Source organism: Arachis ipaensis, chromosome B1 (genome assembly GCF_059453495.1).
Source record: "Arachis ipaensis isolate K30076 ecotype BB chromosome B1, ASM5945349v1, whole genome shotgun sequence".
Taxonomy (NCBI): Eukaryota; Viridiplantae; Streptophyta; class Magnoliopsida; order Fabales; family Fabaceae; genus Arachis; species Arachis ipaensis.
Genome location: NC_142436.1, coordinates 50,901,112 through 50,926,671, shown reverse-complemented (window position 1 = coordinate 50,926,671; position 25,560 = coordinate 50,901,112). Strand labels below are relative to the sequence as shown.

Below are 25,560 nucleotides of genomic sequence, written 5' to 3'. Positions count from 1 at the left end.
TCTGGGGCCCACTTGGTGTGTGCTTGGGCTGAGCTTGAATGTTACACATGCAGAGGCTCTTTCTGGAGTTGAACGCCAGGTTGTAACGTATTTCTGGCGTTTAACTCTGGTTTGTGACTTGTTTCTGGCGTTTAACTCTAGACAGCAGCGTAGAACTGGCGTTCAACGCCCTTTTACGTCATCTAAACTCGGCCAAAGTATGGACTATTATACATTTCTGGAAAGTCCTGGATGTCTACTTTCCAACGCAATTAGAAATGCGCCATTTTGAGTTCTGTAGCTCCAGAAAATCCACTTTGAGTGAAGGGAGGTCAGAATCCAACAGCATCAGCAGTCCTTCTTCAACCTCTAAATCTGATTTTTGCTCAAGTCCCTCAATTTCTGCCAGAAAATACCTGAAATCACAGAAAAACATACAAACTCATAGTAAAGTATAGAACTGTGAATTTAACATTAAAACTAATGAAAAAATCCCTAAAAGTAACTAGATTCTACTAAAAACAAACTAAAAACAATGCCAAAAAGCGTATAAATTATCCGCTCATCAGTGATCCTCCGGAGGATGCTTCATAACTCCATTCAGATTGAAGATCACTACTCGGCCATCTATTTCAAAAGAGTATGTTCCTGAAAAAGCATCTAATTTAAACTTTGAGGTCTTCAGGAATGGCCTTCCGAGTAGGATTGATGATGGCTTGTCTGAGTCATTTTGGGACATTTCCAGGATATAAAAATCAGTGGGGAACGTGAGTCCCTTAATGCCCACTAATACAGCTTCAGCAACTCCAGCCACTGTAATAATGCTTTTATCTGCTAACACAAAATGAGCTGCCGACCTTTTTAAGGGGGGAAGCCTCAAAATATCATATATAAACAAAGGCATTATACTCACACATACTCCTAAATCACACATGCAATCAGAAAATACTACACCACCAATAGTATAATTAACCATACAAGGACCTGGGTCACTACACTTTTCAGGTAAACCACCCATTAAAAGCAGATATGGAACTTCCTAAAAGAATAGTTTCTAATTCATTAATTTTGTCCTTATGTATACATAAATCTTTTAGAAACTTTGCATACTTAGGTTCCTGTTGAATAACATCAAAGAGAGGAACAGTTACCTCAACCTTTTTGAATATCTCTATCATTTTTGGATCAGGTTCCAGCTGCTTCTTGGGCTTCCTTGCAAGTTGTGGAAATCGAATAGGAGTGGTGTCTTCTGCAGTGTCTACGCCTTTTGATGCTTCCTCCTGTGGTTGAACTTCTTCTTTTTCAGTTATGTCCTGTATGTCTTCTTCCTCTTCAACATCTTCTATTTCCACTACCTCTTCAGCTGAGGCGTGTTCTGGTAGGCTTGGCTCCTCCTGAGTCCTCTCCTACAGTGTGGTTCCGGACCTTAGGGTGATGGCATTAATACAGCCCTTGGGATTGGGTAATGGTTGAGAGGAAATTCCACTGAAACTCAAAGGTTGGTTATTGAAGTTATTCATTGATCCAATCTGGGAGACAAGAGCTTGCAAAGTAGCGTTCAGACCATTCAGAGTAGCATTAATGTTATTTTCTATGGTCTGCTGTCTCCGATCAATAGATTGTAGTAAGTCATCATTAGCAGAAGAAGAAGGATAGGTAATTTGAGAGGTGTGCTGTTGGGTATTCTGTGGTCCTTGGGATTGCCTCAGGTGAGGTGCTCTGTAAGGCTGGTACTGGTTCTACTGCCTGTTGTTGTTGTTATTCCACCTCTGATTTCCCTGATTATCTCTGCCTCCTCTGTTGTTGTTGTCCCTCCAATTTTGGTTAGAATTGTCCTGCCATCCATGGTTGTAATTGCCACTTTGATTGTACCCTTGGTTGGGGCGGTCATAGAAGCTATGAGTGGCTGCCACGGTGTTGTCTTCCTGCTGGAGCTACGGACATTCATCAGTATAGTGGCTATAATCAGTACAGATTCCGCAAACTCTCTGTGGGACTAACTGTTGGTTTTGCTGTGGTGAAGAAGGTTGAGCTTGCTGAACTTGTTGTTGGTTCAATTGCATCTGCTTCAGCAAGTTGGTCATTTCACAGATACTCTGAGATAAAGCAGCAGTCTCTCTGCTAGAGGATACTTCTGCAATGGCTTTTGCACGACCTTATTTCTGCCTGTGATTCCTAGTAGATTCAGCTAAGTCGCTGATCAATTGCCATGCCTCATCAGTGGTCTTGTACTTTTTCAAAGACCCATTGCTAGCACTTTCCAATGTGGTCTTATCTTGGGGCCTCATGCCCTGTGTGACGTAGCCGAGTAACACTATCTTGTCAATCATATGGTGGGGGCAAGCTTTCAGAAGATTATTGAAGCGCTCCCAGTACTCATAGAGAGTTTCAGATTTATCTTGAACAATCATGGAAATATCATTCCTCAGTTTATCAGTAACTTCAGCTGGAAAGAACTTTTCCAAAAATTCTCTTCTGAGTGTATCCCAGTTGGATACAGTTGCAGCGGGTTGAGTGTAGTACCACTCTCTTGCCTTTCCCTTAAGAGAAAACGGGAAGGCTTTCAGCAAAATTGAAGTTTCATCTGCACCATCATGCCTGACAGTAGAACAGGCTGCTTGAAAATCTCTGAGGTGCTTGATAGGCTCTTGAGCAGGTAAGCCAAGAAACTTGGACATCAAATTGAGCAGTGCGGTCTTTATTTCAAAGTCTGTAGCCACCGCTGGATGATGCGCTTGAAACGGTTGCATTGTAAAATCAGGGGCTCCAGCCTCCTGGATAGTAACTCTCCTAGGTGCTGCCATGTCACCTATACGTAAATCAACCGAATCAGTAGAACGGGGGCTGGTTTCTTCCTCAAATGACGTTTCAGATCTGCCCTCAGAGAGGACTAACCGACGCCGAGCTTGCCTTATTCGTGAAATAGTTCTTTCAATCTCAGGATCGAATACTGGCAAGCTTGGATCAGGAAGTGAACGCGTCATCTAACGAAAGAAACAAGCATCTCATAGTAGTAAAATGAAATAAAATGCAAATAAATAAATTCCAATTAATAACTTTAGCACTCTATTGCAACTCCCCGGCAACGGCGCCAAAAATTGACGTGGCGAAAATTGGCGAATTAAGAATTGTTATAAGATATGCGTTGCAAGTATAGTTCTCAACCAACCAAAAATCTGCTTATCAATTTAAAAGGATGTCACAGAAATTAAAGTTAAAATACTGGGAGTATGAATCCCAGGTCGTCTCCCAACGAGTTGCAGGAAAGTGTGCTATTTTATTAATCAGATGGTTTTCAAAAAAGATTTGAGTTGAATGACAGGAAACTAAATCAGAGAATTAATGTAATTTAAATAAAAGCCTTGACTGGGAGTAGATTAGTTGGAAGCCCTATTCTTGTTGCAGTACTTTCAAGATTAATTGATAATTGGGGGTTGTTCTGTTTAGTTATCCCTTACTAGGTAAGGGAAAGTCAAACAAGTTGGAATGCTGTTTCTATTCACAAGTCCCAATCCACTTACTTGGAAGGACTGGCGTTAGTGACTAGAGAGCGAACCAATAATAAACCCAATTACAATTTCTCCCTTGAGCACTCCAACTCAAGGGTTCCTTTCAATCAACTCCCCATCAAGTTAGGGAACTACTCACTCATTGTGAATGTGGAATTCATAACATAGGAAAGGGAATTAAAGGAAGACATGATAAATAAAACTCAAAGGAATCAATTAAAAATAAAAATAACTCTTGTATTGATAAATTCTAAAATAATCCAACAGTAAGATTGAAATAAATTAAAGGACATGGAAGACTAAAGCCAAGTAAAGAAAACGAACTAGAATGACGAAGTCTTGATGAGGTAACAACTCTTCTTAATATCCCAATGCAAAAAGCAATTAAAAATAAAAATCCTAAGAACTATGAATGTGTAGAGAGAAAACCTAGAGGAGAGGAAAACTAGATCTGAAAAAGCTAAAACTATGCGGAATGAATGTTGTTGTTGGTCTCTGCATGTTCCCTGGCTCTAATCTACTTTTCTGAGCCGAAAACTGGGTCGAAATAGGGCCCAAAATCGCCCCCAGCGATTCTGCAGATTATGCAAATCGCGCACGTCACGCGATCACATCATTCATGCGGACGCGTCATTCGGTGTTTTGCTTCTCCACGCGAGCGCGTCGTCCACGCCTCCGCGTCACTTATGCTATTCCAATCCGCGCGGTCGCGTGAGCCATGCGGCCGCGTCACTTCTCACTGGTCATCTCCTTAATTTCTTGTGTTCCTTCCATTTTTGCAAGCTTTCTTTCTAATCTCCAACTCATTCATGTCCTATAAAGCCTGAAACACTTAACACACAGATCACGGCATCGAATGGAATAAAGGAGAATTAAAATACATAATCAAAAGTCTCTAGGAAGCAAGTTTTCAATCATGTAATAAATTTTGGAAGGAAATATAAATGCATACTAATCATATGAATAACTGGATAAAGATCATGATAAAACCACACAATTAAACACAATATAAACCATAAAATAGTGGTTTATCAGTAGCTTTCTTCCAATTCAATCTCCTCTTCATTACTTTCCAAGGGCATGGGAGGTTGTGCTTCTTCTTCTTTAATCTCCATGTCAAGTCCAATGGGAGAGGGTTTTATTTTAGATAAGGGTTCATCAATGATTGAGTCTATCTCTTGATCATCCCCTTCAAAGTCTTCAACCATGATATGCCTTGGAGCTTGTACACCCTCTTCAACATCAATTTCAAACGTCTTTGAAGGAGGTTCTATAACTCGACTTTCCCATGGAGGTTCCGTATCTCCAAAGTCTACAACCGCTTTTTCCTCTTCAATAATTACGGCTTCCTCCAGTTGTTCTAGTATAAAATCAAACTCCTCCTTGATGTCTTCCACTTCATGACAACTCTGTTCAACTATTCTTTCATCTTCAAGAGTCTCTCCTACCGCTACCCTTAGGGCCTCCTCTAGCTTCTTATGAAGTATGGATTTGCGAAGATGATTCCTTCTTTCTTGTTCCATATCGATAGCATAATTGGGATCATCTTGCTCTTGGATTGGTGGATGTGGGTGCTCTTCCATGGAGGATGGTGATGGGATGGAAAGATCATTATGCGGTTGAAAAGGAAGTGCACTAGAGCTTGAGTGTTGAATATTGGAGGTAGAGGGTTGGTTCATGTGGGATATAAGATTTTAGAGTATAGAGGTGAGACCAATGATGTTAGAGATGAGTGTGTTGTTATCCAATGGAGGTTGGGGTGGATAGGAGGGTTCATTTGTTGGGAGGAAGGGCTCATAATACGGAGATGGTTCTTCTTGATAAGGATATGGAGATGGTGAATATTGAGGTGGTAGTTCTGGGTGTGGTTCATATGGTGGTTGGTGTGGTGGATAAGGATTAGGGTCATGTGGAGGTGAATGGTTGTAGGTGGCTTGTGAGTATGGTGGTTCAAAGCTATGTTGAGGAGGTGGTTCATCAGCATATGGCGGGGGTTGTTGGTAACTAAAAGGGGGTCTACCATATTCATCATCTTGGTACGCTCCCTGGAATGGCTTTTGACCATAGTAATTTGGTGGAGGTGGGTTGTCACGAAAGGGTCCACCATAACTATTGTCTTGGTATGCATCACAGAATGGTTGTTGTCCATGGTATCTTGGAAGGTGTTGTTGCCGAAAGGGTTGATCAGATTCTCGTGGCTCCTTCCATCTGTGATTGTTTCGACCTTGATGCAGGTTTCCATTATAGCTTCTATTCCTTACAACAACATTGGAATCAAACTTGAAACCAGAGGGGTGAGAATTCATAGTAGCTAAAGAAAAAAAAAATTAATAAAAATTAATGAAAATAAACTCCTAAAACTAGAAACACTAACAAAGAAACAAAAAAGCAAAATTATTTACAATAACCAATAATAAGGCACACGTTTGCAATTCCTCAGCAACGGCGCCATTTTGACGAACGGATTTTCCGTCGGTAAAGAATTTTATAAAAGTAATTGTGTTATAAGTATAGTTTCTAAACCAACAAAGAATCCTTTCGTACAAAAACTTTGGTTGTCACAAGTAACAAAACCCAATAAAATTTATAACCGAAGTATTTAAACCTCGGGTCGTCTCTCAAGGAATTATAGGGAAGTATGATTTATTATTGGTTATGGAAAAAGGTACATTTTTGGGTTTTTGAATTAAAGAACAAGTAAATTAAATGACAAGAAAAATAAATTAATAATTAAGAAAACTCTTGGCAAGGTATGTGTAACGACCCAATTTTCAATATGTCTAGATCATACCAGAAACTGAGCGCTACCAATTTGTGTTCCTAATTATTATCTATTATTTATCATATGAGCCTGATTCGTTGTTAAACGCGTAGTTAATTTGCGAGGTGTATTCTATTTTTTTTTTTTGAAAATGTTTGGATTAGTAGACGGAATCACTCATAATCAATTCACAAGTAATAACAGATAAAACAGTTATAAACAACCACACATAAATACATCACGAGTAGCTAGCAACATTCAGTTATCCAGCCTTTATTAGAGTATAGACCTTTAGTTAGAACACCCATAGATATAGCTAGATAATAACTATATACATATACATACATACAACATCCCAGGTCCTAACCTGTTCAAGAGGTCTCTAAGCTGGCACCTAGGCTAGCCTAGATTCTATACTCACCTAGTCCCTCTAAACTACTAAAGCGAGTGAAAGTACGTTCTAAGTCTTCACAACTCAAGTCAGGTGGAACGTCATCAAAAGATAGAACATCATCTGCTACTCCTCTGCACGATCAGACTTTTTCATAGGACGTCTCTCTGGTACCTCATGAAGTAGCCACACAATAGGAATCTCGTACATAGGATTTAGGTTAAAGTGTGCATACGAACGGGGTGCAGACTGATGAGCGGATAATTCATACGCTTTTTGGCATTGTTTTTAGTATATTTTTAGTAGAATCTAGTTACTTTTAGGGATGTTTTCATTAGTTTTTATGTTAAATTCACATTTCTGGACTTTACTATGAGTTTGTGTGTTTTTCTGTGATTTCAGGTATTTTCGGGCTGAAATTGAGGGACTTGAGCAAAAATCAGATTCAGAGGTTGAAGAAGGACTGCTGATGCTGTTGGATTCTGACCTCCCTGCACTCAAAGTGGATTTTCTGGAGTTACAGAACTCAAAATGGCGCTCTTCCAATTGCGTTGGAAAGTAGACATCCAGGGCTTTCCAGCAATGTATAATAGTCCATACTTTGGCTGAGTTTAGACGACGTAAAAGGGCGTTGAACGCCAGTTCTATGCTGCTGTCTGGAGTTAAACGCCAGAAACAAGTCACAAACCAGAGTTGAACGCCAGAAATATGTTACAACCTGGCGTTCAACTCCAGAAAGAGCCTCTGCACGTGTAACATTCAAGCTCAGCCCAAGCACACACCAAGTGGGCCCCGAAAGTGGATTTATGCATCAATTACTTACTTCTGTAAACCCTAGTAACTAGTTTAGTATAAATAGGACTTTTTACTATTGTATTAGACATCTTTTGATCATTTTGAGATCTCTAGACCTCCATGGGAGGCTGGCCACTCGGCCATGCCTACCCTCTATTCACTTATGTATTTTCATACGGTAGAGTTTCTGCACTCCATAGATTAAGGTGTGGAGCTCTGCTGTTCCTCAAAGATTAATGCAAAGTACTACTGTTTTTCTATTCAATTCAACTTATTCCGCTTCTAAGATATTTATTCGCACTTCAACCTGAATGTGATGAACGTGACAATCATCATCATTCCCTATGAACGCGTGCCTGACAACCACTTCCGTTCTACTTTAGATTGAATGAGTATCTCTTGGATCTCTTAATCAGAATCTTCGTGGTATAAGCTAGATTGATGGCGGCATTCATGAGAGTCTGGAAAGTCTAAACCTTGTCTGTGGTATTCCGAGTAGGACTCTGGGATTGAATGACTATGACGGACTTCAAACTCGCGAGTGCTGGGCGTAGTGACAGACGCAAAAGGAGGGTGAATCCTATTCCAGTATGATCGAAAACCTCAGATGACTAGCCGTGCTATGACAGAGCATTTGGACCATTTTCACAAGAGGATGGGATGCAGCCATTAACAAGGGTGATGCCTCCAGACGATTAGCCATGCAGTGACAGCGCATCGGACCATTTTCCAGAGAGGATAAAAAGTAGCCATTGACAACGGTGATGTCCTTACATAAAGCCAGCCATGGAAAGGAGTAAGACTGATTGGATGAAGACAGCAGGAAAGCAGAGGTTCAGAGGAACGAAAGCATCTCTATACGCTTATCTGAAATTTCACCAATGATATACATAAGTGTTTCTATCCTTATTTTCTATCTATTTATTATTAATATTCAAAAACTCCATAACTATTTGATATCCGCCTGACTGAGATTTACAAGGTGACCATAGCTTGCTTCATACCAACAATCTCCGTGGGATCGACCCTTACTCGCGTAAGGTTTATTACTTGGACGACCCAGTGCACTTGCTGGTTAGTTGTATCGAAGTTATGAATGAAAAACAATTTATTAAGACGTGTGTACAGAGTTTCTGGCGCCGTTGCCTGAGATCACAATTTCGTGCACCACAGACGTTGGCTGGTCTCACAGTATATACATATAAACAGAGAACGATATTCACCATAGACTCAGAAGACTATCTAGAGCAGAATCCTCTTCTTGCGAACGGTCATCAGCGAACTATGGTAAGGTACTCTTACTTCCATCTGAAGGAGGAAGGGAGAGAGAAGGGGTAAGAACTGGGGAGTTCTTAATAGGGTCAGGGTTATTAGTTATGTTCATTAATTCCATGTTATTTAGCAGATAAATAGCAGAATACAAGGAAGCAGTAATTAGAAAACACAGATAAGTAGAGAAGATAGAGAAAACAGATAGCAGAACACAAATAGAAGAATACAAGAAAATAACACAAGCACAGAGAATGGAATACAAACAAGGAAAGGATACATTCATACCACAATCATAACAAAGGAAATGCGCAACCAAGTATGATGCATGTCTAGCCCTAGTGCAGGTAATGAGCTCATCTGTCGGTTACTAACCCGCTCCCGATGTTATCCAGCAACCTCTGTCTGGATAAGGCTTTCCTATTGGCTATACCCCTGTGTATAGGAAATAACCCCTCTGCCACCACAGGGTCCACTGCATGCAGGAAATAACACATCTGCCACTGCAGGGATGTACGCCGACACACCTTCTGTATACAGGAAATAACCCCTCTGCCACTACAGAAATGGAACAGGTGGTCACGATACTTCTGTAGCAGGAAATAACCCCTCTGCCTTACAGAAATAAAATATGGAACTGTACCGTAGGAAAGCATTCTCAGTGATCACACCATTATCTATCTGACTGCCTCACTACAGCAGATGATCATACAAGTATATCTGGAGTTGCCTTAACGCAACAAATGAATAAACACATCTCTTGGGTTGTCTCAAGCAACAAATAAATATCTCTTAGGTTGCCTCAAGCAACAAATCATCACATAATCATTCTCATTATCATCATTCATCATCATTCTCATTATTCATCATCATTTTCATATTCTTATGCAGTACCTCTTTCTTTCTCTGTTCAATCATACTGTACAAACTTTACATCTTTCACTTTTACAACGTCTTAATTCAAACCATTTCTTTTTATCACATTACTCTTTTCTCTTTGTCTTTTTACTTTGCTCTGATTACTCTTTTCTCTGTATCCCTTTATTCTGCTCTGGTTATTCTGTTCTCTGTATTTCTTTACTCTGCTCTGATTTCTCTGTTTAACGTATGTATTTAAAGCTTATGTAAATTTCGGTATGAATAGTTAGTCTGCCCCAAGTATAGGTTCATTAAGTCTATACTGAAACAGTTTAACTTTTCATATAATACCTAACCCTATTCGCAATTCCAGGACTAACTATGTTACCCTAGTTCGTTCACTAGTCTCTGTCTGTTTTTCTGTCATTAAAACTTTACAGACTTTTTCTTCGATTTTTTTATCTTTTCTTCAACTTTTTATCTTTTATTTATCTTTACCTCACTAATATGTTTTACCACTCCCTAAGTATTTTATGAAAGTAATTATGAAATTCTGCGTTTAAAGTTGTCTTTCTAAAGCTTTTACAAAAAACTGCCTTTTCCACATTATTTTATTATTTTTATTAAAATATTATTTTAATTAAATATTATTATTTAATATTTTAATATTTTTTATTATTTTATCATTAAATTTTCGAAAATTAACTTACTTTTACTTTTAACCTTTAAAATTCACTTTTTACCACCCGTAACTTTTAATATTTCTACTTTTACCACCCTAACTTTCAGAAATTACTAAATAACCCCCAAACACCAAATTAATTACTTCCTTGCCCTTTTATGAATCAAAAAGGTGTTCTTCATTGTTCTTCATCACACTCAAAGTGTTCTTCATGTTCTTCATAAATTCTTCAGATTCCTTCTCTGTTTTTACCCATTTTTCAGTCTTTTCAGCAACCGATTTTTACTATAATTCATAATAAAATTGCAGCCACTAAAACCCCATATTTTCTACATGATTTCAACATAAACTGAACCTCAATTTAAGCTTATGGTTTCGTTTTTCCAGCAGCCCAAGAACATGAACTTTAAAGCTTGAATTTCATCAAATTTCATCAAAATTTCACCAAATTTTCACCAAGAATCAATCATATATGCAACCAATTTTTAGCACATCCAAATAATACAACATTCACACAAATCAAACACAAATAATCAAGATTAATTTCGTGACACCCTACCTGGTTTTGCTGCTCCTAATTCAGTTAGACTTTCAGGTGGTCCTTTAGCACTTTTTCCTCCTAAATCACATCAAGAACAACTTTAAAACTCTAAACTATCAACTAAACAAACTTCAGCAGCATCTTAGGAAGGTTATACTCACCTTAAACGTGCAGGAAATCAAAGATCTTTGGCCCACAAGTCAAGCTAAGCAAGAGATCTAAGGAAGAACATCAAGAAAACACTTGTTTAAGCATGTTTCCTTGAAAACTGAATTAAAAGGGGAAAGGAACAGCCATCTCACCTTATTTCCAGCCTTGATAAGTCACATGGTTATGTAGAGGAAGAAGAGAGGATCATTTTGGTGAAATCCAAGTTTTGATTTGAGTTTTGGTTCAGAAGAAATCAAGCTTTGAAGATTAAGTATTCATGAAGTTTTCTCTCTTTTCTCTCCTTTCAATTTCGGCCAAAGGGAGTAAATGACCAGCCTTGGAGTGTCTTGGGAGTGTAAGGTGAGTTGTGATTGGTTGGCTTGGAGGTGGGTTAAAATAATATTAAAATATCTCAGGTGTATAACTACTAAAACTAGATGTATCGGAACACTTGTAAAAACATCTCTAAAAATTATTTTCTGAGCTACTAGCATAAATGACACTAGTAACATATTTATTATGAGAATAAAACATGTATAATGAGGCCTTAGCATTGCTAAATTCATCAGAGAGTGTTGGTGCTAAGCTGCACCAGTAAACCGTAAACTCGGTTAAACCGATTTTCTGTTTTTAACTAAAACTGACCAGGTAACCTTATAATATTATTCAAGAAGCTTATAATACTAATATAATAATAACATCATCCTATTATCTCTCTTCTCTCATAAATCGAGTCCGGTTCGTCAAACTAAGACTATTTACAAAAACCAAATCAAAACTTCTAACCGATACGGTTCAAAAACTAGATTCTTCGTGACCGCGTTATCGAGCTTGTCTCGAAAAAGATTCTAACTTAAAGATGACATAATGACAATGAGGATTGAGATACTTGATGATATATCAAAGGTTTTCCCTTTACTGATCTTCCGGAGAAATCTGTACTTTCAAAAAAGATTTCGCGTTCTCGAAAACCGGGGTTGTTACAGTATGAGAACTGGAAATCCCATCCTAGTTATCCTTATCAGGTGTGATGAGAATTGTTTATTGCTCCCACTTAGTTAACCCTTACTAAATAAAAGAAATTCAAGTGGACTAATTAACTTGATTCCTCAAGTCCTAGTCAACTCCTATGGAAAGACTAGCTTTAGAGGGATCCAAATCAATCAGCAATTTCTAATTTTCAATCAACTGCTGAGTTTGACAACTCAAGTGTCATCAATTACTCAACCAAAGCCAAAAGGGAAAAAATCTAAATTATTTATAATATAAATAGAAGAAAACAATCATAAATCTAAAATTCCTCAAATTGTATTTAAACATAAATTCAAATCTAACATGGGAAGCTTCATAAGCCAATTTGGCAACATAAGTAATTAACAAGTAAAAGCATTAGAATAAATAAAAGTAGAAGAGAAACATAAATTAAAGAAACATTGAACCTGGAATGAAGAAGAAGTAAACCTAACCTTTAAGAGAAATCCTAATCCAAAATCCTAAGAGAGAGGAGAGAGCCTCTCTCTCAGAATCTACATCTAAAACCTACAATTATGAATTATGAAAGTTGTTTAATGAATGAATGCATTCCCCCACTTTATAGCCTCTAATCTGTGTTTTCTGGTCTGAAAATTGGGTCAAAAATAGCCCAGAAATCGCTCCCAGCAATTTCTGATACGTCCAGCACGCGGCAAAGTCACGCGTGACCGTCGTCCACGCGTGGGCGTATATTGGATTTTTCCCAGGTCACGTGTGCGCGTGATCCACGCGTGTGCATCGCTTGGCTTTGAAGCAGCTATTTCAAATTATATTTCTTTGCGAAGCCCCGGTTGTTAGCTTTCCAACGCAACTGGAACCGCATCATTTGGACCTCTGTAGCTCAAGTTATGGTCGATTTAGTACCAGGAGGTCAGGCTGGACAGCTTTAGCAGTTCCTTCAGTTTCTTGTATTCCTTCCACTTTTGCATGCTTCCTTTCCATCCTCTAAGTATTCGTGCCCTATAATCTCTGAGCGGATGATTTATACGCTTTTTGACATTGTTTTTAGTATGTTTTTAGTAGAATCTAGTTACTTTTAGGGATGTTTTCATTAGTTTTTATGTTAAATTCACATTTCTGGACTTTACTATGTGTTTGTGTGTTTTTCTATGATTTTAGGTATTTTCTGGCTGAAATTGAAGGACTTGAGCAAAAATCAGATTCAGAGGTTGAAGAAGGACTGCTGATGCTGTTGGATTCTGACCTCCCTGCACTCAAAGTGGATTTTCTGGAGCTACAGAACTTGAAATGGCGCGCTTTCAATTGCGTTGGAAAGTAGACATCCAAGGCTTTCCAGAAATGGATAATAGTCCAAACTTTGGCCAAGAATAGATGACGCAAACTGGCATTCAACGCCAGCTTTCTGCCCAAATCTGGCGTCCAGCGCCAGAAAAGGAGCCAAAACCAGAGTTGAACGCCCAAACTGGCACAAAAGCTGGCGTTCAACTCCAAGGAGGACCTCTACACGTGCAACACTCAAAGCTCAGCCCAAGAACACACCAAGTGGGCCCCGGAAGTGGATTTATGCATCAATTACTTACTCCTGTAAACCCTAGTGACTAGTTTATTATAAATAGAACTTTTTATCATTGTATTCATAGTCTTAGTTACTCCAGTTCCCCTCTGGGGCCGAGACCAATGAACTCTATTATCACTTATGTATTTTCAACGGTAGAGTTTCTACACTCCATAGATTAAGGTGTGGAGCTCTGCTGTTCCTCAAAGATTAATGCAAAGTACTATTGTTTTCTATTCAATTCATCTTATTTCGCTTCTAAGATATTCATTCGCACTTCAACCTGAATGTGATGAACGTGACAATCATCATCATTCCCTATGAACGCGTGCCTGACAACCACTTCCGTTCTACCTATGACTGAATGAGTATCTCTTAGATCTCTTAATCAGAATCTTCGTGGTGTAAGCTAGAATGATGGCGGCATTCAAGAGAATCCGGAAAGTCTAAACCTTGTCTGTGGTATTCCGAGTAGGATTCAATGATTGAATGACTGTGACGAGCTTCAAACTCGCGATTGCTGGGCGTAGTGACAGACGCAAAAGGATAGTAAATCCTATTCCAGCATGATCGAGAATCGATAGATGAATAGCCGTGCCGTGACAGGGTGCGTTGACCGTTTTCACTGAGAGGATAAGATGAAACCATTGACAAGGGTGATGCCTCCAGACGATTAGCCGTGCCGTGACAGGGCATTTGGATTATTTTCCCGAGAGAAGACCGAAAGTAGCCATTGACAATGGTGATGTATCACATAAAGCCAGCCATGGAAAGGAGTAAGACTGATTGGATGAAGATAGCAGGAAAGCAGAGGTTCAGAGGAACGAAAAGCATCTCTATTCGCTTATCTGAAATTCTCACCAATGAATTACATAAGTATTTCTATCCTTTATTATTTATCTTTTAATTATCTAATCTAATCACATTTAACCATACCTGACTGAGATTTGCAAGGTGACCATAGCTTGCTTCATACCAACAATCTCCGTGGGATTCGACCCTTACTGACATAAGGTATTACTTGGACGACCCAGTGCACTTGCTGGTTAGTTGTGCGAAGTTGTGAACCATGGTATTGGCATCATGTTTTTGGCGCCATTACCAGGGAAAGAAAGAGCGATGAATTTTACATAATCAGAGTGTAATCACAATTTCTGCGCACCAAGTTTTTGGTGCCGTTGCCGGGGATTGTTCGAGTTTGGACAACTGACGGTTCATCTTGTTGTTCAGATTAGGTAATTTTCTTTTTGTTTTCTTTTCAAAAATTTTTCAAAAATCTTTCAAAAAAAAAAAAAATTTCTCATCAGTTTTCAAAAAAAAAATAAAAAAATAAAAATGTTTTCAAAAAAAAAAATTTTTTTCTTCAGAATTTTTAAGAATGAATTCTAGTGTTTCATGAAGCATGTGAAGCCTGGCTGGCTGTAAAGCCATGTCTAAATTCTTTTGGACTGAGGCTTCCAAACCATCAGCATAGAGGCAAGTTACATATTTGACAAGTAATGAGTAGTATATTCTGATATCTTGCTGAAGCTTGGCTGGCCATTGGCCATGTCTAGTGTTTTGGACCGGAGCTTTCATTGAAAGCTTGGTTGGCTAGTGAGCCATGTCTAATTCCTGGACTGAAGCTTTAGACTAAGAATGCAAGATTCCTGGAATTCATATTAAAAATTTTGAATCCTTATTTTTCTTTTTCATAATAATTTTTCGAAAAATCCAAAAAAAAAAAAATTAGAAAATCGTAAAAATCAAAAATATTTTTTTGTGTTTCTTGTTTGAGTCATGTGTCATGTTATAAGTTTGGTGTCAATTGCATGTGCATCTTGCATTTTTCGAAAAAAATCATGCATTTATAGTGTTCTTCATGATCTTCAAGTTGTTCTTGGTAAGTCTTCTTGTTTGATCTTTACATTTGCATGTTTTGTGTCTTTTCTTATTTTTCATATGCATTCTTGAATTCTTAGTGTCTAAGCATTAAAGAATTCTAAGTTTGGTGTCTTACATGTTTTCTTTGCATTAAAAATTTTTCAAAAATATGTTCTTGATGTTCATCATGACATTCAAAGTGTTCTTGGTGTTCATCTTGACATTCATAGCATTCTTGCATGCATTCATTGTTTTAATCTAAAAATTTCATGCATTGCATCATTTTTCTTGTTCTTCTCTCTCATCATAAAAATTCAAAAATAAAAAAAATATCTTTCCTTTTTTTTTTCTCTTAAAATTTCGAAAATTAGATTTGACTTTTTCAAAAATTTTTTAAATCAAGTTGTCTCTTATGAGTCAAATCAAATTTTTAATTTGAAAATCTCATCTTTTTCAAAATCTTTTTCAAAAATCAAATCCTTTTTTTAAATTTCTTAGTTATTTTCGAAAATTCCAAAAATATTTTTCAAAAATCTTTTTCTTATTTTTATTTCAAATTTTCAAAATAACAAAAACAATTAATGTTTTGATTCAAAAATTTCAAGTTTGTTACTTACTTGTTAAGAAAGATGCAAACTTTAAGTTATAGAATCATATCTTGTGATTTCTTGTGAATCAAGGCATTAATTGTGATTTTAAAAATCAAATCTTTTTCAAAAACTAATTTCAATCATATCTTTTCAAAAATATCTTTTTATCTTATCTTTTTCAAAATCATATCTTTTTCAAAAATTTGATTTCAAAATATCTTTTCCAACTTCCTAACTTCTTATCTTTTCAAAATTTGTTTCAACTAACTAACTAACTTTTTGTTTGTTTCTTATCTTTTTCAAAACTACCTAACTAACTCTCTCTCTCTAATTTTTGAAAATATCTCCCCCCTTTTTCAAAATTTCTTTTTAATTAACTAATGAATTCAATTTTAAATCTTAATTTTCGAAAATCACTAACCTTTTTCAAAAACTATTTTCAAAAATCACTAACTCTTTTTCAAAAATTATTTTCGAAATTTCCCCTCTCTCATCTTATTCTATTTATTTATTCATCTACTAACATCTCCCCCTCACCCACCAAAAATCCGAACCCTCTCTCTCTCTTTCTGAGTTCAGATTTTTCTCTTCTTCTTTTCTTCTACTAACAATAAGGAACCTCCTTACTGTGACATAGAGGATTCCTCTTCTTTTCTTTTTCTCTCCTCTTTCTTATGAGCAGGGACAGAGAAAAAGGCATTCTTGTTGAAGCTGATCCTGAACCTGAAAGGACTCTGAAGAGGAAATTAAGAGAAGCTAAATTACAACAATCCAGAGACTACTTGATTGAAAATTTCGTGCAAGTAAAGGAGATGGCAGCCGAACCCAACAACAATGCAAGGAGAATGCTTGGTGACTTTACTGCACCAAATTCCAATTTACATGGAAGAAGCATCTCCATTCCTGCCATTGGAGAAAACAACTTTGAGCTGAAACCTCAATTAGTTTCTCTAATGCAGCAGAACTGCAAGTTTCATGGACTTCCATCTGAAGATCCTTTTCAGTTCTTAACTGAATTCTTGCAGATATGTGATACTATTAAGACTAATGGAGTAGATCCTGAAGTCTACAGGCTCATGCTTTTCCCTTTTGCTGTAAGAGACAGAGCTAGAGTGTGGTTGGACTCTCAACCCAGAGATAGCCTGAACTTTTGGGATAAGCTGGTCACGGCTTTCTTAGCCAAGTTCTTTCCTCCTCAAAAGCTGAGCAAGCTTAGAGTGGATGTTCAGACCTTCAGACAAAAAGATGGTGAATCCCTCTATGAAGCTTGGGAAAGATACAAACAGTTGACCAAAAAGTGTCCTTCTGACATGCTTTCAGAATGGACCATCCTGGATATATTCTATGATGGTTTATCTGAGCTATCAAAGATGTCATTGGATACTTCTGCAGGTGGATCCATTCACCTAAAGAAAACGCCTGCAGAAGCTCAAGAACTCATTGACATGGTTGCTAATAACCAGTTCATGTATACTTCTGAGAGGAATCCTGTGAGTAATGGGACGCCTATGAAGAAGGGAGTTCTTGAAGTTGATACTCTGAATGCCATGTTGGCTCAGAACAAAATATTGACTCAGCAAGTCAATATGATTTCTCAGAGTCTGAATGAAATGCAAGCTGCATCCAACAGTACTCAAGAGGCTTCTTATGCAGAAGAAGCTTATGATCCTGAAAACCCTACAATGGCAGAGGTGAATTACTTAGGTGAACCTTATGGAAACACCTATAACCCATCATGGAGAAATCATCCAAATTTCTCATGGAAGGATCAAAAGCCTCAACAAGGCTTTAATAATGGTGGAAGAAACAGGTTTAACAATAATAAACCTTTTCCATCATCCACTCAGCAGCAGACAGAGAACTCTGAACAAAATACTTCTAATTTAGCAAACTTAGTCTCTGATCTATCTAAGGCCACTGTAAGTTTCATGAATGAAACAAGGTCTTCCATTAGAAATTTGGAAGCACAAGTGGGCCAGCTGAGTAAAAGGATCATTGAAATCCCTCCCAGTACTCTCCCAAGCAATACAGAAGAGAATCCAAAAGGAGAGTGCAAGGCCATTGACATAAGCAAAATGGCCGAACCCAAAGAGGGAGAGGAGGACGTGAATCCCAAGGAGGAAGACCTCCTGGGACGTCCAGTGATCAATAAGGAGCTTCCCTCTGAGGAACCAAGGGACTCTGAGGCTTATCTAGAGATCATAGAGATTCCATTGAACCTCCTTATGCCATTCATGAGCTCTGATGAGTATTCCTCTTCTGAAGAGAATGAGGATGTTACGGAAGAGCAAACTGCCAAGTTTCTTGGTGCAATCATGAAGCTGAATGCCAAATTATTTGGCATTGATACTTGGGAAGATGAACCTCCCTTGTTCACCAATGAACTATGTGATCTGGATCAACTGACATTGCCTCAGAAGAGACAGGATCCTGGAAAGTTCATAATACCTTGTACCATAGGCACCATGATCTTTAAGGCTCTGTGTGACCTTGGTTCAGGAATAAACCTCATGCTCCTCTCTGTAATAGAGAAACTGGGAATCTATGGGGTGCAAGCTGCTAAAATCTCATTAGAGATGGCAGACAATTCGAGAAAACAGGCTTATGGACAAGTAGAGGACGTGTTAGTAAAGGTTGAAGGCCTCTACATCCCTGCTGATTTCATAGTCCTGGATACTGGAAAGGAAGAGGATGAATCTATCATCCTAGGAAGACCTTTCCTAACCACAGCAAGAGCTGTGATTGATGTGGACAGAGGAGAATTGATCCTTCAATTAAATGAGGACACCCTTGTGTTTACAACTCAAGGATCTCTCTCTGCATCCATGGAGAGGAAGCATAAAGAGCTTCTCTCAAACCAGAGTCAACCAAAGCCCCCACAGTCAAACTCTAAGTTTGGTGTTGGGAGGCCACAACCAAACTCTAAGTTTGGTGTTGAACTCCCATATCCAAACTCTAAGTTTGGTGTTGGAGAGTCTCAATAAAGCTCTGCACATCTGTGAGGCTCCATGAGAGCCCACTGTCAAGCTATTGACATTAATGAAGCGCTTATTGGGAGGCAACCCAATTTTTATTTATCTAACTATATTTTTCTTAGTTATATGTCTTTATAGGTTCATGATCATGTGGAGTCACAAAATAAACAAAAAAATCAAAAACGGAATCAAAAATAGCAGAAGAAAAATCACACCCTGGAGGAGCATCTGTCTGGCGTTCAACGCCAGAACAGAGCATGGTTCTGGCGCTGAACGCCCAAAATGGGCAGCATCCTGGCACTGAACGCCCAGAACAAGCATGGTTCTGGCGTTCAACGCCAGAAATGGCAGCAAATGGGCGTTGAACGCCCAAAATGGGCACCAACCTGGCGCTGAACACCTAAATTTGCGTGCAAGGGCATTTTGCATGCCTAATTTGGTGCAAGGGTGTAAATCCTTGAACACCTCAGGATCTGTGGACCCCACAGGATCATCTCAGGATCTGTGGACCCCACAGGATCATCTCAGGATCTGTGGACCCCACAGGATCATCTCAAGATCTGTGGATCCCATAGGATCCCCACCTACCTCCACTCACTTCTTCTCACCTCTCTTTCACACAATCCCATAAACACCCTTCCCCAAAAACCCTTCACCAATCACCTCAATCTCTCTTCCCCATCACCTCTTCACCACTCACATCTATCCACTCTTCCCCATAAACCTACCTCATAAACTCCACCTACCTTCAAAATTCAAAACCAATTTCCCACCCAAACCCACCCTAAATGGCCGAACCTTAACTCCCCTCCCTCCCCTATATATAGCCCTCCATTCTTCCTCATTTTCACATAACACAACCCTCTCCTCTCTACTTGGCCGAAACACACTTCACCCCTCTTCTCCATATTTTCTTCTTCTTCTTCCTCTATTCTTTCTTTTATTGCTCGAGGGCGAGCAATATTCTAAGTTTGGTGTGGTAAAAGCATAAGCTTTTTGTTTTTTCATTACCATTGATGGCACCTAAGACCAGAGAATCCTCTAGAAAGGGGAAAGGGAAGATAAAAGCTTCCACCTCCGAGTCATGGGAGATGGAAAAGTTCATCTCCAAAGCCCATCAAGACCACTTCTATGATGTTGTGGCCAAGAAGAAGGTGATCCCCGAGGTCCCTTTCAAACTCAAAAGAAATGAGTATCCGGAGATCCGACATGAAATTCAAAGAAGAGGTTGGGAAGTTCTAACAAATCCCATCCAACAAGTCGGCATCCTAATGGTTCAAGAGTTCTATGCCAATGCATGGATCACCAAGAACCATGATCAAAGTAAGAACCCGGATCCAAAGAACTATGTTACAATGGTTCGGGGGAAATACTTAGATTTTAGTCCGGAGAATGTGAGGTTGGCGTTCAACTTACCCATGATGCAAGGAGATGAACGCCCCTACACTAGAAGGGTCAACTTTAATCAAAGGTTGGACCAAGTCCTTATGGACATATGTGTGAAAGGAGCTCAATGGAAGATTGACTTCAAAGGCAAGCCGGTTCAACTAAGAAGATTGGACCTCAAGCCTGTGGCTAGAGGATGGTTTGAGTTCATTCAATGCTCAATCATTCCCACTAGCAACCGATCTGAAGTTACTGTGGATCGGGCCATCATGATTCATAGCATCATGATTAGAGAGGAAATAGAAGTTCATGGAGTCATCTCTAATGAACTCTACAAAATAGCCGAAAAGTCATCCCCCATGGCAAGGCTAGCTTTTCCTCATCTTATCTGCCATCTATGTTACTCAGCTGGAGCTTTCATAGAAGGAGACATTCCTATTAAGGAAGAGAAGCCCATTACTAAGAAAAAGATGGAGCAAGCAAGAGAGCCCATTCATGGAGCTCAAGAGGCGCAGGAAGCTCATCACCATGAGATCCCGGAGATGCCTCAAATGCATTTTCCTCCACAAAATAATTGGGAGCAAATCAACACCTCCCTAGGAGAATTAAGTGCTAACATGAGACAATTAAGGGTGGAACATCAAGAGCACTCCATCATGCTTCATGAAATAAGAGAAGATCAAAAAGCAATGAGGGAGGAGCAACAAAGACAAGGAAGAGACATAGAAGAGCTCAAGGACATCATTGGTTCCTCAAGAAGGAAACGCCACCATCACTAAGGTGGATTCATTCCTTGTTCTTATTTCTTCTGTTTTTCGTTTTCTATGTTATGTGCTTATCTATGTTTGTGTCTTCACTACATGATCATTAGTAGTTAGTAACTTTGTCTTAAAGTTATGAATGTCCTATGAATCCATCACCTCTCTTAAATGAAAAATGTTTTAAATTCAAAAGAATAAGAAGTACATGAGTTTCGAATTTATCCTTGAACTTAGTTTAATTATATTGATGTGGTGACAATGCTTCTTGTTTTCTGAATGAATGCTTGAACAGTGCATATGTCTTTTGAAGTTGTTGTTTATGAATGTTAAATATGTTGGCTCTTGAAAGAATGATGACAAGGAGACATGTTATTTGATAATCTGAAAAATCATAAAAATGATTCTTGAAGCAAGAAAAAGCAGCAAAGAACAAAGCTTGCAGAAAAAAAAAGAAAAAAAAATAGGCGAAAAAAAAAAGAAAAAGCAAGCAGAAAAAGCCAAAAGCTCTTAAAACCAAGAGGCAAGAGCAAAAAGCCAATAACCCTTAAAACCAAAAGGCAAGGGCAAATAAAAAGAATCCCAAGGCTTTGAGCATCAGTGGATAGGAGGGCCTAAAGGAATAAAATCCTGGCCTAAGCGGCTAAACCAAGCTGTCCCTAACCATGTGCTTGTGGCGTGTAGGTGTCAAGTGAAAACTTGAGACTGAGCGGTTAAAGTCAAGGTCCAAAGCAAAAGAAGAGTGTGCTTAAGAACCCTGGACACCTCTAATTGGGGACTTTAGCAAAGCTGAGTCACAATCTGAAAAGGTTCACCCAATTATGTGTCTGTGGCATTTATGTATCCGGTGGTAATATTGGAAAACAAAGTGCTTAGGGCCACGGCCAAGACCCATAAAATATTTTTGTTCAAGAATCATCATACTGAACTAGGAGAATCAATAACACTATCTGAACTCTGAGTTCCTATAGATGCCAATCATTCTGAACCTCAATGGATGAAGTGAGATGCCAAAACTATTCAAGAGGCAAAAAGCTATAAGTCCCGCTCATTTGATTGGAGCTATGTTTCATTGATAGTTTGGAATTTATAGTATATTCTCTTTTTTTTATCCTATTTGATTTTCAGTTGCTTGGGGACAAGCAACAATTTAAGTTTGGTGTTGTGATGAGCGGATAATTTATACGCTTTTTGACATTGTTTTTAGTATGTTTTTAGTAGAATCTAGTTACTTTTAGGGATGTTTTCATTAGTTTTTATGTTAAATTCACATTTCTGGACTATGCTATGAGTTTGTGTATTTTTCTGTGATTTCAGGTATTTTCTGGCTGAAATTGAAGGACTTGAGCAAAAATCAGATTCAGAGGTTGAAGAAGGACTGCTGATGCTGTTAGATTCTGACCTCCCTGTACTCAAAGTGGATTTTCCGGAGCTACAGAACTTGAAATGGCGCGCTTCCAATTGCGTTGGAAAGTAGACATCCAGGGCTTTCCAGAAATATATAATAGTCCATACTTTGGCCAAGAATAGACGACGCAAACCGGTGTTCAACTCCAGCTTTCTGCCCAAATCTGGCGTCCAGCGCCAGAAAAGGAGCCAAAACCAGAGTTGAACGCCCAAACTGGCACAAAAGCTGGCGTTCAACTCCAAGGAGGACCTCTACACGTGCAACACTCAAAGCTCAGCCCAAGCACACACCAAGTGGGCCCCGGAAGTGGATTTATGCATCAATTACTTACTCCTGTAAACCCTAGTGACTAGTTTATTATAAATAGAACTTTTTATCATTGTATTCATAGTCTTGGTTACTCCGGTTCCCCTCTGGGGCCGAGACCAATGAACTCCATTATCACTTATGTATTTTTAACGGTAGAGTTTCTACACTCCATAGATTAAGGTGTGGAGCTCTGCTGTTCCTCAAAGATTAATGCAAAGTACTACTGTTTTCTATTCAATTCATCTTATTTCGCTTCTAAGATATTCATTCGCACTTCAACCTGAATGTGATGAACGTGACAATCATCATCATTTCCTATGAACGCGTGCCTGACAACCACTTCCGTTCTACCTTCGACTGAATGAGTATCTCTTAGATCTCTTAATCAGAATCTTCGTGGTGTAAGCTAGAATGATGGCGGCATTCAAGAGAATCCGGAAAGTCTAAACCTTGTCTGTGGTATTCCGAGTAGGATTCAATGATTGAATGACTGTGACGAGCTTCAAACTCGCGATTGCTGGGCGTAGTGACAGACGCAAAAGGATAGTAAATCCTATTCCAGCATGATCGAGAACCGACAGATGAATAGCCGTGCCATGACAGGGTGCGTTGACCATTTTCACTGAGAGGATAAGATGAAACCATTGACAAGGGTGATGCCTCCAGACGATTAGCCGTGCCGTGACAGGACATTTGGATCATTTTCCCGAGAGAAGACCGAAAGTAGCCATTGACAATGGTGATGTATCACATAAAGCTAGCCATGGAAAGGAGTAAGACTGATTGGATGAAGATAGCAGGAAAGCAGAGGTTCAGAGGAACGAAAAGCATCTCTAATCGCTTATCTGAAATTCTCACCAATGAATTACATAAGTATTTCTATCCTTTATTATTTATCTTTTAATTATCTAATCCAATCACATTTAACCCTACCTGACTGAGATTTGCAAGGTGACCATAGCTTGCTTCATACCAACAATCTCCGTGGGATTCGACCCTTACTCATGTAAGGTATTACTTGGACGACCCAGTGCAATTGCTGGTTAGTTGTGCGAAGTTGTGAACCATGGTATTGGCATCATGTTTTTGGCGCCATTACCAGGGAAAGAAAGAGCGATGAATTTTACATAATGAAAGTGTAATCACAATTTCTGCGCACCAACACACATATCAAGGCATCGAATGGTAATAAGAGAGGATTAAAATTAGTAAAATTTAAGAGCAACGAAGCATGTTTTCAATCATAGTACAAAATCAGGAAGGAAAATGTACAACATGCGATTTCTATGAATAAGTGTGAGAATAGTGGATAAAATCCACTCAATTAAGTACAAGATGTACCACAAAATAGTGGTGCATCACCCTCTCTCTGTAAACCCCCTACTTTACTAAGTAGGATGTCACCGAAACAATTATTTTGTATACATCAACATAAATTAGCTTTGCATCAAAATTAATTAAAGAAATAAAATTAAATAAAGAGTAATATTACATGGCTTGTAAATATTATCATTTTTTATTAGTACTTGACTAATAATAATTTATATTTATATTTATAGATATTTTATGTATAAAAAACATATGTTTGCACCTATATTTATTAGAATTTTGCATATATAAATTAAAACAATTTGTACTTATATTTTTCAGAATTTGTATACATAAATTAATAAAAATAATTTAGTATTTGTATTGACCAAATAATAATAAAAAATATTAAAAATTGTTGCCCCAAAATTTTCACAAGTAAACATTAGTTAGCTTAGCGCTGGAAGTGGATAGCGAGGAAATGAGAAATGAAACCGTGGAGGAAGTGGGCAAAATTTGAGGAAGCTGACATCACATATAACGCTAACAACGAGGAACTTAGGAAGTCGCTGTTGCACATGACGCCAATGCCGCTGCCAAGCATGCGTCTGAGAAATAATAGAGATGCGCAAAATGACAGCATTTTGCTAATTCATTAGAAGACGATTTGTCCCTTTAAATAGTTGCTTAACACATATTGAATTAACAGTACACGTAAGTAAAATTCAGCTCTAGATGGAGACATTAATAGAGGCGGTAGAATATCTGGCGGAGTTAATAAGAAGCTGCAATGTTATTTTCTAATCGATGAGAGGTAAAATGAGAGTTCGTGAAATAATTAGGGGCCGTGTTGAAATTTTACTCATTAAAAAAAATATACAACTAGCTTACTATATTAAAAGAAGTTATACCATTTTGGCTCTTGTCTTCATGAACGTGGTCGAACCCCTGTGTACTTCGAACAAAAGAAGACAAGAACAAACCTTAGAATGGGAGGGCGAGGGGAGAATCACGCACGACAAGCGCAGCAGCAGCGGCCAAGCTCGGTGGTGGCAACGGTGACGTCACACATAGAGAAGGAAGAAGAGGATGACGGTGGCTCTTACAACAACAACATCGACGACAGAGAAGAGGATAGTGGTAGCAACGATGCTTCAAAGAGGAGGTCGCAATATAACTTCTCATCAGCGACAATAGTGACTGGTGGTGAGAGAAGAGGGAATAGAATAGAGAGGGTGGTGCAAAAATGAGGTGGGAGGGCTTTGAATTCAAATTTAGGGAAATAATACTAACGGAAAAATATGACGGTAACGAGTGCACCAATTTAAATAGAATTCACGTCATTAATTACCGTCAGATTTGTTAGTAATTTTATTCTAGTTGAATGCATGTTTATTATCTTGCATGATATGCATGCCTATGTGTTTTGGTGAATGACAAACATGTGCTTATGATTCTTGTTATAACTAGTGTTTTAAAA

The 25,560-nt window shown here is 38.5% G+C and overlaps 2 non-coding genes across 2 annotated transcripts; one reads left to right on the top strand and one right to left on the bottom strand.

Annotated features, from left to right (window-relative positions):
* Positions 1–2,303: 2,303 nt before the first annotated feature.
* LOC148576531 (small nucleolar RNA R71) lies at positions 2,304–2,411 on the top strand. The gene has a single exon (XR_015904710.1). It is a non-coding gene; the product is annotated as a small nucleolar RNA R71 (small nucleolar RNA).
* A 14,733-nt stretch (positions 2,412–17,144) lies between these two features.
* On the bottom strand, positions 17,145–17,252 carry LOC148576530 (small nucleolar RNA R71). The gene has a single exon (XR_015903571.1). It is a non-coding gene; the product is annotated as a small nucleolar RNA R71 (small nucleolar RNA).
* Positions 17,253–25,560: the final 8,308 nt, after the last annotated feature.